Source organism: Lingula anatina, chromosome 9 (genome assembly GCF_051362555.1).
Source record: "Lingula anatina isolate TDL-2025a chromosome 9, LinAna3.0, whole genome shotgun sequence".
Taxonomy (NCBI): Eukaryota; Metazoa; Brachiopoda; class Lingulata; order Lingulida; family Lingulidae; genus Lingula; species Lingula anatina.
Genome location: NC_141775.1, coordinates 16,150,529 through 16,160,309, shown reverse-complemented (window position 1 = coordinate 16,160,309; position 9,781 = coordinate 16,150,529). Strand labels below are relative to the sequence as shown.

The 9,781-nt window shown below is 38.6% G+C and overlaps 1 pseudogene across 1 annotated transcript; it reads left to right on the top strand.

Annotated features, from left to right (window-relative positions):
* Positions 1–5,365: 5,365 nt before the first annotated feature.
* Positions 5,366–9,245, top strand: LOC147759988 (hillarin-like; annotated as a pseudogene). Its single transcript, XR_015331245.1, has 3 exons — positions 5,366–6,221; positions 6,600–6,743; positions 7,204–9,245. The product of XR_015331245.1 is annotated as a hillarin-like (transcript).
* The last annotated feature ends 536 nt before the right edge of the window (positions 9,246–9,781 follow it).

Sequence of the window (9,781 nt, the reverse complement as noted above, 5' to 3'; positions counted from 1 at the left end):
GGTATGATTTTTGGCTGAGCTGGGGTCTCTTTTATACAGGGCAGCAGGAGGCCAGGCAGCAGGATGTTTGTGTTAGCTCCCTGTCCCTAGCCACCTGGCCCAGAGCCCCTACTGATTTCAACTCCCCAGGGAAAGTGTTTACACAGATGTAAACCTGGGAATTTTTTTTCCATATGAGGAAGTGACACCTTGTCTTTTGTATGCAATGTTGGTTTTAGGTCTTAGATGTTTGGAATAATGCATCAGCATTTTTATCCATTTATCTATGTATTTAGGGGGGTGGGGAGCTTAAAACTTTCCATAAAATGGTCATAGTAGGTAAATGTGTGTGGAAATATTTTTTTTGATTAGCTAAAGGAACAAGTTGTTCATGTAAAAAAATTGGAAGTGATATATAGCTTTTTCATAAAATCACAGGTCTTCATATACCATAATTACTCTCATTTTTGTTGTAATTTACAGGTGTAACACAGTAAATTGGACTATGTTTTTATTCTGCAATATATCAATAAGTAATGTTACAACAGGCACCAAATTTTCCAGATATGTTTCAGGATTGCTGTTGAGTTTTTGGTGAATATTTCATAAAGATTGATTAAGTTTGAGCACTACTTTAAACCGGATATGTAGGTGGATTGTCATTTTGTTATTTTTGGTTTCTGGTTCTGGGCGGAAACTGATAAATCAGCCAATTAGCATCTGTTATAGACGAATATAGTTCATTCAGATAAAAATAGTGCTTTTTTTCATTTTTTTTCCTGGTATTTCTTGTGTGTTGCTAGGGTTAAATTTGGGATCAACTAGCAGGCCAGGGTGTAAACTACTGCCAGTTTTTTTTTCAGGACCAGGCATAGTTGTGGTGCAGTCGTGAGACCTCTGGCGGAGGGAGCTACTACATGTGAGCAGTGCAGTGGTTTGCTTACAAACAGAAGGGTCACATGTTCAAGTAATGCCGGTAAGAAATAATGTCTGGTGACAGTATATTTTTGTGCCATTGGGAGTTATGTCAGTGTGTCTGCCGTCCATGGGGATGGGAAATGTTTTTATTCATGCAGTTTTGCAGGCATTTCTTTGTATAGTTGTCAAAGGGAAATTATTTGGTGGTTTCTACCCTTGTGTGGCAAGTGTAACCCTAAAAATAGGTCATTACAATGACAGAATACGACATGTATAGGACAGACAAAATGTAGTTCTGCTAAAATACAGTGTATAAAAATTGTATTTCATTTTTTCCTCTTTGTTTCTGACATTTTTCCTGTTTTGTTAGAGTTAATTTTGGTGCCAACTAGCAGGCTAGGATGTTAAATACTGCATATTTTTTTTCCAGGACCAAGGATAGTTGTGTTGCAGTGTGGGGCCTCTGGTGCAGGGAACTCCTAAATGTCAGCAGTGCAGTGGTTTGTTTACTAACAAGATAGAGAGCTGCCGGTAGGAGAATATTTATCCCATTTTTAAAACTAGCTCAAACCCTAACCCTAACCCTAAGTCTAACCCTAACCCTAACTTTAACCCTAAGTCTAACCCTAACCCTAACTTTAACCCTAACCCTAAGTCTAACCCTAAGTCTAACCCTATCCCTAAGTCTAACCCTCTAACCCTAACCCTAACTTTAACCCTAACCCTAACCCTAACCCTAACTTTAACCCTAACCCTAACCCTAACTTTAACCCTAACCCTAACCCTAAGTCTAACCCTAACCCTAACTTTAACCCCAACTTTTAAGTGTGACTGCTGTGAAAGTTAACCCCAACTTTTAAGTGTGACCGCGAAAGTTAACCCCAACTTTTAAGTAAAATTAACCCCACATTTTCTGGCCTTTTTTCTTCCAGGCATTCTATCTCCTGGCAACTCTAATTTTTTTTCTCCTCTAAGATGACAGTATTTTTCACTCATGGACTTCAGACTAACTCTGTGAGCTGGTATGATTTTTGGCTGAGCTGGGGTCTAAATATTTATTCATCAATGACTCTCAAAAATCAACTTAATAAATAAACGTGTATTTCAAGGTGTTTACATGGGATACTTCATGTTCGTATAGGGTGCCAACTTGTCCCCCCCCCCCCCTCAACTCAACGTAGAGCTACCATCTTCTTGGGACTTCACCCCCTTTTTGAGTTATACAAGGGGGGGGGGGTCGGTCTAGATTTCCTGACTAATAAAATGTTTGAAAATTTAATGAAATATACTTTTGAAAGACAATTGAAAAGAAAAAAATAATAAACTGTCCCCTACGTATTAAAAGCGTTTACGTATTATAAAGCTGCCATTATCTATACCCCAAACCTACTCTAGATACAGCGAAATCTCGCTTGATTTTACGAACAGTTTGAGTCACCTCGGAGAGTTTCCGGCTCCATAGTTTGAATATCCCAGAGGTAAGTCTGCTAGTGCTATCAAACTGAATACAGCTGTTGCAATAGAAGCTGAGGAGGAAATTGTGACAGTGGTGAAATTCAAGTCGTGGGCACATAATATGCATGTGTATTTGTATTTTTTCACAGGATGTTTATGCCCATTTATCTCAAATTGATGAAGTTTAAAGTATATATATATATATATATATATATATATATATATATATATATATATATATTCACTTATTTTAGCTATTTCTAACGTGAAATTCTTATTTTATTCATTATGACTGTATTCGGTAATAGTGTAGTATTTATGTGTTTAATTTTTATTCGTTTATTATTTTATTTTATTTCATTTATTTATTTCATTTATTTATTTATTTATTTATGTATTTATTTGCATCTCCACAAGGCCGGTTAAGTAAGCAGGATAATTAATTGACTGGTTCACAAAGTTTCGTTTTGTATTTCTTCATAGACACTATGTTTCCACCTTGTGGGACTCATAAATGGTAAACTCTCCCTACTTGTTATGCAGTGCTTCTTAGAAACAGTGTTGATTAGAATTTACAATAACCACATTCGCAGGGCTAATCCCATAGCGATCGAGGTCAGTATTGTATGGCTTTATTTATTTATTTATTTACATATTTATTTGAATGCGTTTGGATTATATGAATTTTCGCCATTCACTTAACCACAGGGTATTCTAAGCCTTTTTTATCATCCAGATGCCGAAATGTAGTTTTTTTCCTGCATCTTATTATTCAACAATGCACTTATCTTTGTTTTGATTTAAAACAATAAAAAAAAAACCCTCCAAAAAACAATCTATCGGTGTGGGGCGTAACTTCATCCCTAAAAACAGATTTTTTAAAATTAAACAAAGACATTATTTTGCTTTATCAACGATCAAATCTGAACGGAGACTTTTAAGACGAATCTATGGCAGGATTTTGGAGTACTAAATGGTTAAATAAATTAAATTGGCGTTGAAGCGGTGTTCGTAGGTTCTCAGGTAAAGGAGAAATTTGCGAAACCAATCTTTCAATATTTTACCACAAAGCCGCAATTATGACCTCACTCGTAAGATAACATACGTATAAATGTTAATTAATTTAGTCACTGACCACTGAAGATTTATCTATTATCCAAACGAATGTATGTGATGCAGTTGATGAGGAGTTTTGGCAAAAGCTAACAGTATCCTTAACTAAAAGAAAAAAACAAAATATGTTTCTTTTAGACTCTTCCTACCTCAAAACGCCTACATTAGTGAATGAACCTGTGCAGATGCCAAGATGAAATAGAACATACAGAACGGTATACAAGTGTCAACGTTGACTGATTTAAATAAATCTATTTTATCTTGATTATTTAAATATCTATTGATATTCTTATTTTTATTGATCAGTAATTTTATTTGAATTCTATTTATTGATCTAACGCTTCGTGGGTTGCCAGGGTAGATAATAAAGTTTGACCTTTAAAAAGGATGAAAGTCGATCGCTGTGTGATGCAGGAGCAAATAATATTTGTCTAACTCTATAACACATGCCTTCTGGAGGAAAGCAGCCAGACGTGTCTTATTTTGTTGCTTTGGAAGAAATAACAATGAGTCCATTTGAAAAATCGTTGTTTTGAGAATTTAGCTCCATTAGTCTATGCGCAGTGGGGTCACACGTAGTCCAGATATCACACGCAGTGGTTTTAGAGCGGGTGGGTGGGGGTCAATGGGGTCCTGACCTCCCTTCAATTTCTATGAAAAAAATAAATAAAAAATGTCACACCAATGCTCCCCTCTTGAAATTAGAATTTTGACTAGCTGAATCATACTTATAAACAGTACCAATACCAACATTTTTCGGGACATTTTAGTGGGCCCTGGGCCCCACGCCAAGGGGAGAAGGGGGAGGGGTCGGTTTTACATCCGCGGACTATCTGAAGACGGTCAAAAATTAAAGATGGTTCAACAAAGATAATTTGGAAGACTACCAGAAAATATCTCGGGATCCACCCCTGCCCTTGCCTGTCATACTACCAAGCCTTCACAAACGGTGTGTTTGGTACTCTCTAGCCACAGGGGGCGCTAGTAGGCTGGTACAAAAATGTTGAAAACCCTAGAGTGTGATTCTGTACAGTGTTTTAATGGGGTTGTAATATCAGAGGATATATGGTGGGGTGGGTGGGTGGTGGGGGGGGGGGGTGCTGGGGTGAGGTGTAATCTACACAGGGTGGGAGATGGGGGGGGGGAGGGTTGAGATAAAATATGTTCTGTTTGGGCTTAATACCCAGGCTAAGAATTCTCAGTAGGCCTACACCGGCTGAGTAACCCATTTGAGCGACGAGAGGGGGAGGGAGGAGGGGGGGGGGGAGGAGGGTTTTTCTATCCAGGACAAGAGACCAAACATGTTTGGCTTCGTTTACGCACCAAAGTTCAGAAAAAAAGTTGAACCCAAATTCTCTGTACAGCAGCAGAAAGCAGGGAGAGAGTGCGTTGTCACCTCGTCAGCAGTAGAAAAACAAGTTCAGTAAACAAATTAAAAAGAATCGTTCCGTTGAGACAAAACTTTACACACTGAAAATCGTACTGGGAGACTCGATTTTGGAAATGAATTAAAATGAATAAAGAAAGCGAAATATTTAATAAGCCCAAAATCAATGCAATGTTTCACTATGCGGCACTACACTTCTTATTAAAAACGCCTTGACGCTTCCGTCGCAAACGGGAAATGTGGCTTTGTGCAGACATCACCAATGAAATTAATGACCGTTACGAAACGCAGTGGCTTCTATTATTATAAAAACCCGTCAAGATTCACCACCAGATCAATGTGAGCAAGTGGAGGGGGGGGGGGGTTTAAAATAAATATTTTCTGTTTGGGCTCCCTACCAAGGCCAAGAATTCTCTGTCCGCCAACTGAATACCTAATGAGATCGACGAGGGTGGGTGGGTGAGGGGGGCTGGGGGGTAAGGGGGGTTTCTATCCAGGACAGGAGGCTGTGAAACCAAGCATTTTTTGCTCCTTTTACGTACTAATTTAAAAAAAGTTGAAGCCAAATTCTCTGTACAGCAGCAGAAAGCTCTTCCAGGGAGACGCGACGTTGTTACGTCGTCAGCTGTAGAAACACAAGTTCAGTAAACAAATTAAAAATAATTGTTCCATTGAGAAAGAATTTTAAACACTGACAAACCGTACTGGCAAACTGAATTAAAATGAATTAAGAAAGCGAAAATTTGAATAAGCCCAAAATCATTGCATTGTTTCATAACTATGAAATGCGGCAACACACTTCTTATTAAAAACACCTTGACTTTGGCGTCGCAAACGAGAAATGTGGCTTTGTGCATATATCTCCAATGACATTTATAACCGCTATGATGGCTCCAATTTAAATTAAAAACCCGCCAAGATTCATCACCAGACCAAATGTTATTGAGTGAGACGTCTGCACCTGGAAATTATAGCCACCTTTGTGACTTTCATGTTCTTTTGTCACAGTTACGAGTGAATACTGCAGCTTCCATCTCTAGGACGAGAGTGACTAGCATTCCTTATTAATTTTAATGGTAAAACATTTGCATATTCCCTTGCAATAAATAGATAAATAAATAAATACAGTGGGTTTTATTATGGAGAGACGATATTCAAATTTTCCAATGGATTTTTATCATTGGTGCAATTTTACCTTAATCACGCTTCTTGATTTCGTGAGGACAGGTTGTACTCCTTCTTCAAGCAGGGTATGACTAAGACTTTTTTACAATTGTTATTAAAGGTTGCGAAATCCGACGATTTGACAACATTTACAGACCTTGTAAGGAACCTAACCAATTAACTGTAACGAATTAGAAAAAGCAAGGTGCGAGTCATTCTTATTATTTAACATTACTCAAGGTCAGCATTGAATTCTGATATCTGTTTTATTTGATTTTATTTATTTTGATTTTAATTAATTTTAATTTTATCTTATTTATTAATTATTTCCCCGAACAAACACACACTGAGCATGATTGCAATTGCATATTAGAAAAATGACTGATTTTTTGAAGATCATTTGCCTATTTTATCTCATATACTACTTAGTGAAATTCTTAGGGCAGATGCAACATCATTGATTTTAACATTTCTTTAATCTGTTTTTTGAGCTGTCTAAACCAACAAGGCGCACGTTTGTTTTAATTTTTTAATATAATTTTAATAATTTAATTTAATATCTAAAAATGTTACACGCTTTCAGAGCCATATTCCGTTGGATTACAGTAAAGAACCTGAACAAGATGGAGTTCAGCGATGACCTTGACCCAGACACTCCCCTGGGACTGCTTAGAGGGATCAAACTGGGGATTGAAAGTTATCATGTTCTTTTCAAACGACTATGCAGGTAAACCTCAGTGCCTCTTTTGTCTCATGAAACTCTATACCACTTTCAGTGAAGATTTTATTCGAGGAAACCACCTGCAACGTCGAGGGTGGGCTAAACTGTATTCTGGATGCTGGGTTGGGGGGGGGGTTGGCATAGCAAGTACCCCTCAATCTTATCTTTGGTGGTATCCACCTCTTCTTCTTATTTTTCTTGAGCTTCTTTTCTTCTTCTTTTCTTTTCTCAAGGAAACCCTGTGCCCTCATTCTAACAGTGAACTGAATGTATCAGTCGAGTCTTTCTTCATTATGACTGCTTATTTTCGGGGATTCAATTAAATTGATGTAACTTTTTATTATTTATTTTTGTCATTTCAAAAACATTTTTTTAGACATTTATCTAGTCTTTGTTCCTTAAAGCTGCCTTTTTTCGGGAAGTCAATTAAAAGTCATTGTTATATTGTTTTTATTTTTTATATTAGTTACGCTGGAATTCACTGTGAGATCATCCGTGGGTACTCCAAGGGTTCTGGCTACAAGGCTGGTCGTAAAATGTCCAGGCGCTTCAGAAATTCCTGGACAGCAGTCTGCGTGGACGGGTCTTGGCACTTCATCAACTGCCAATGGGGTGCACGATTCACCAGGGGGAAACATTTTGAGGACGAACTAGGTCAAGGTCAGATCACATCACCAGGTCAAGGTCAGGGGAATGTCATCAACGAAGAGCTTCAATATCAGTGTGAGGAGTTTTATTTTGTCACGGACCCCGGAGATCATATTTTTGAACATTTTCCGGACGACAAAAAGTGGCAGCTAATGGAGCCTGCCATTTCCATGGAGGAATTTATTAGACTCCCGGTGGTAAAGGCGCCATTTTTTAACAAAGGCCTGCGCTTCGCAACCCGGTACATATCGATTCTATGGACGCACTCCGGCAGGGCTGAGGTGAGAATAGGAGTGCCGAATGCCAGTCGGGCAGACTTTGCCGCTAAAATTGACCCACACCACCCCCCGTCTGCAGCTAGTCGAGAATCGGGGACAGGAAGCGTTCTTTGTCGAAGAATCGACAACGAGGTTCTTTTCACTGCCAAAGTCCCACAACCAGGCATATACTTTTTGAAAATATTCGTAGCAGACGACCCTTCGACCACCATGGAATGCGCATGCGTGTTTCAGATTAACTGTACTGACGTCGACAAATCTTCTAGCAGACGTCATTATCCAAATGTACACATTTTGGGTGCCACTGCACATGCCAAGGGCTTGGGCATTTCTCCTGTAGCTCGTTTTGACCCATACGTTGTACATGACAAAGAAAGTGATTATTGTTTTCGAATACTTACAAAAAGAAACTGCCGAATTTCGCATACTTTCGTATATTTTGGGAAATCGGTGTCGTCCGCTCTGGAGAACACTCAGTTCGCCATGATCTACGAAAAAGACCCAGATCACGTGGGATTCAGATTAAGAATGATAAAAAACGGATTTTACATGCTTTCTGTTTTCGCTGCGGAATTAGACTTGAATGTATCCCAAATCTCAGTTTCGCAGTCGGCAGTGGAAGACCAATTTGAGTGTGTTTACCGCGTGCTTGTTTGCTGCTCTGTGCCGTCTATGGAACAATGCCCCTTGCCCATCGCGTTAGGGCGCTGGGATGTAGGGGTTCTCCATCACCCTTTCACGGGGGTCCTTGACGCCGGAAGCCTAATTAGTTTCAAACTTCAGGTTCCTGGAGCGCTGCAGGTCTCCGCTATGGTGAACCGGAAATGGCAACCGTTGCCTAGCGACGGGGACACGTGGGATGGAACAGTTTATACAGGAGACTGTCCCGGGAAGTTGAAATTGTGCGCCAAGTACGGCGAATCAAGGGGGAAATATATCCCTCTGTTTGAGTACACTGTAATCTAGCTGAAAGTTGGTGGAATAATACGGTTCAATTTAAAACATTTTTTTTTAAATAATAAAATATTGTGAAGTCAACCAGTCCCAATGCACCAGAGCCCCTTACAATACACGGCTAAGGGCAGATCCAGAGATATATTTCAGTCAGTCTTCTAAATTTATCTTTGATTCATCCTTCACCTTTGACCGCCTTTCGACAGGAAAAATTAGATATCCGTTAAAGTAAACGTGAAGCCTGTATAAGTACTCTTCCCAGAAGTCAATCCACTTACGTCACGGTAACCCCCAACATCTATAAATTTAATGGAGGAAAGACTCTGTTACAACCAATATTTGGGCTTGTTCCCATAGATGTCATCGGTCTACAATGTACGTAGATCGTTATTAATATGTAGGGAATCTCGCTGAGTAAAATCAGCTTAACGACTGCTATTGCTTACTTTCAGTTGTAGCCTTACTTTCTGTGTTTATGACAGAAAATGAGAAAAATGTTATAGGCAGTATTAAGATACCAAAAAATGACTCGCACTTAGATCGCACTTTGTGTCTGGTATGAAGCTTTTCTAGAATAAAATTTATGAAAAGATTGTCTTTTTTATAAATAAATGTTTTTTTTTTTTTTTTTTTTTTTTTTTTTGTTGTTGGGGGGGGGGGGGGTGGTGGTGGTATTGTTTTAGCCCACGATGACGACACTGGAATTCGGACATTGCCTTTATATGCCTGCATGTACTTTTATTTGAATATATCAAATTCATTTGCTTATAATGTAATAAAACTTATATGTCAGATTGTGTTTGGATTTTTTTATATTTGAACCATGTTTTTGAATCGAGAAGAGGGGACTGGAAATGAATGGCAATAAAACTGGATGCATGGTTGTATAAAAAAATAATAATAAATACCCAAATGCATCATCAGCTGCAAAGTAGTAAAAAATAAACAAGTTCCATCAGGGAAAATGAAGGCAACCTGGTATCCTAATATAGTTCACAACGCCTATGAACTCCTCAACCTCGGATACAAAATACTAATGTGTCTGAGCCTCAACTTAACCAAAATGTCCCTCATGTGTCCCAAATATTTTGATGTTAAGACACCTTGAAGTTCAGCGTTTATATTATAGTTCGTTAGTTTTAAAATGACAAGTTTGGCCAAAGT